Raw genomic sequence first — 3,234 nt, 5'->3', positions numbered from 1 at the left:
AGGAGGCAGTGATGGGGTGAATGAAGGCCCCCTCCTCCGGGATCCAGGAGGAAGTGCCTTAGTGCCTTCCAAATAAACTCCCTAATCCTGGCTGAAATGGACACAACCACAAGTTCATGCCGAATACCCTGGAGAAGGCAGGTCTTGAGGGGAACTGCAATGCTCTTGGCGAAAACCGCACCTCCCTCCTGAACTACAGTGACTCTTTGAGCGCCTTCCTGTAGTCAAATCACAACCACCTGGACTACTAATAAGAGGGAAAAGAAAGGAGAAAAAGGAAGGCGGATGGCCAAAAGTACGCTCCAGTCGATCCGGGCAACGTTGCAAAGAATAAAAAGAATCAAATGAAAACAGGGACTGGCACGCTGCTAAGGGCTTGCTTCTGTTAACACATTTGCCCAAGTCTAGCTTAGCTCCGTATTATATGGAAATTCCTTGTTTACCATCCTCGTAGGAGGTCCTTAAATATCTGCCTGCGAACTCCACTGATTGGGCGCTTACTAGTTAGGGGAGGCAGCCGTCCCGGAGGGCGTCCGGCTCGGAGGGCTGGCGGCTGCTGCGCTCGTCTGGAACTTGCACCCAGTGGTCTTAGTCTCCCCTGGGATTTGGTACCGACCGAGCGCCATCCTCATTTCACTTGACCGAGTCGGAGCTGCAGCCCACGGTAGGAGCTGCAAGGGCTGGGCAGAGTTCCAGGCGAGAGGGGCCGAGAGGCGTGAACAGCGCTCCACTGCGCTCGTCAGAGAAATGGAGCGGCGGCTTCTTTGTGGGCTGCTACGTCCCCCTCCCGGGTGCACGGCGGGGACATTTGATCTGCAGGGTGATTGATAAGTGCGGGAGAGGGGCGGCCGTCCCTACCTCCCCCCCTCCCCGGCCCCCGTTCTTCTTCCCTCCTCCCTCTCGGCTCCCTCCCTGCTTCCTGCCAGAAGCGCTGCCCGGTGGCGAGCCGCTCCAGTGGGGATCTGCCTGCCCTTGGGGGCGCCGCCCGCGCTCGCCGAGGTGCCCCCGCTCCCGGGCGCACCGGTCCGAGGCTGTGCCGGCTCCCGCGCCTCCCGGCTGGCCGATGCTGCGGGCGCCTCCGGGGGAAGCTGCGGGTGGCGCGCTCACCGGGTAAGTTCTCTGCACTCGGGGACGCCGCGCTCAGCCCCCTGCCTTTCCCGGCTGCCTCCCCTCGTGGGGGTGGGGTTCGGGTGCGGGAAGCCTGGGCGCGATCCGCCGGGGACCCCGCGCCGGCGGCCGCCCTCGGTGGCCGCCCCCGTCCGCCCGGGCTCGCTCGCTCCGAGACAGCCCGCGCGGGCGTGGTCGGGCTCCGGGCATCGCGCAGTCCCGGGGCCACCGCCGGGCGGGCAGCCCGCGCGCCGGCTGCGACCCGCTGGTCCCGAGAAGAACGCTCGCCAGGACAAAGGCAGCGCGAGTGGCCGTCGCGGCTGTGGGCCCCAGCGCCGGGCACCAGGCGTCCGGCAGCTCCGGGGGTAGGGCAAGGAGGGCTGAGCTAGCGGTTGGCGCCCGATGATGCCTGGAGCCCCGGTGATCGCCTGGCCCCCTGGCCGCCGGAAGCGCCCTCCGGGAACCGTACCTGCCGGGACTGGGGGTGGGGAGCGGCGGGCGGACGGCTGACACCCCTCCCCAGCAGGCCCGCGGGACTCCCGTTAACCCCCTCGAGGCCTGGCGGGCGGCCGGCAGGCGCAGGCTATAACCCCGCCGGAACTCCCCGCGCCCTGTGGAAGCACCGGCGACCCGAGCCGGGCTCTACTCAGATGCGAGGGAGATCGAGGCGACGGAGTCCCCGCTTCTGCCTCCCTCGCCCCAGCGAGGAGAGGGAGCGTTTGCCTTATTTTAGCGTCCGCCTCTGCCTCCCTGGGGCTCCCAGTTCCCTCCAGAACCTTTCCGCCGCCGTAAAAGCCCGCTCTCCCTCGCGGGGTGCCGCGGCGGTTCTTCCCGAGACGCCGGGCCAAACCAAACTTACTTAAAGTGCTTTTTTCCCGACTGAGGCTGATTCGTTCCCGTAACTGTGTTTGGGGAAAGCGGCTGTGGAGGCTCGGGGACAGGCAGGAGGCCGAGGCGTGGTGGGAGAGTCCACCGACCCGCGTCGGAAGCTAACCATGGAAGGTAGATCTGCCACACCATCTCCGGGTTCCCAGTGTCGCCCCCCACTCCAGCCAGCTTATCACCGCATTTCCTTCACTCTATAATAATTTTCACGGATTTCAAGCTCCGCCAGCTGCCCCCCCATCTACCTAGCCTTTTCTCTCTCTCTCTCTCTCTCAAATTCTTAAGGAAATAGTCTCTGTCCTCAAGGAGTTATTGACAGCGTCATCAGTGTCTTGCAGGAAATTATTTGTGAACTAAAACTAATATTTGATATTTCACTTTTAAATACAATTTTTTAAAAAGCACACATTTAGGTAAGACACCACTATTTAAGTTCACGCAGATAGTTCTTCTCCAATTCACACTAAGCAGTAGTGAGCTTTGGAGAAAGCTCCTGGGCCAGGACTCAGAATCCCTGGGTTCTGTTTCTCATTTTATAGATTCTTGAACTTAAGCAAGTCAGCACTTCTCCTGGTTGAGAAATGTCTTCATCTATAAAATGAATCTGATTGCAAAAGTCTTGTCCAGCTCTCATGTTGGCTTCTGCTTCCATGAAATATTAACCTAATTAATCAGTGTTTGTTAAATGAATGACAACGAATAAGCCACATCTCTCTAGGAACTACGTCTATTTAATATTTAGAAATATGGAGGAACAAATGCCCCTTTGCTGGGAAAGGAAGCTTAATCGTGCACTGCATCACTCTGCATCTAATGATGCAATTGCAATAGAGAGTGGGAGGCCATCACACGGCTGCCCCTCCCCCTCTGAGGACAGCTCAGCTCAGTGCCGCCCTTTGGCACAGAGAAGGGAAATTTGAGGCCCCAGAGGGAAAGCATCTTGCCCAAGACCAAGCAAGAATTACAGGTTGGGGAGGGGGCTCACGAAGTCGGGTCCAAGGCTCTTCCCCAAAAGAAAAGGAGAAGGCAAGGTGAAAGCCTGAGAAACATTCTGGAGGAGACGGCCAAAGCCACAGGTTGCCTTTAGTGCCTAAGTCTATAAACTATCAGAGCCCTTCTCCGGGGAGAAAAGAGCTGGTGTGGGCTGAACAATCCTAAAACGTGAGCTTACTAGGGAGGCAGGAGGGGAGAAGCAGGGGGCTTTCTGTTCTCAGGAGGCTCATTTTGCCAGTGGGATTGTCT

This window comes from Ursus arctos, chromosome X, assembly GCF_023065955.2.
Source record: "Ursus arctos isolate Adak ecotype North America chromosome X, UrsArc2.0, whole genome shotgun sequence".
Lineage (NCBI taxonomy): Eukaryota > Metazoa > Chordata > Mammalia > Carnivora > Ursidae > Ursus > Ursus arctos.
This window is presented reverse-complemented; position numbering follows the sequence as displayed.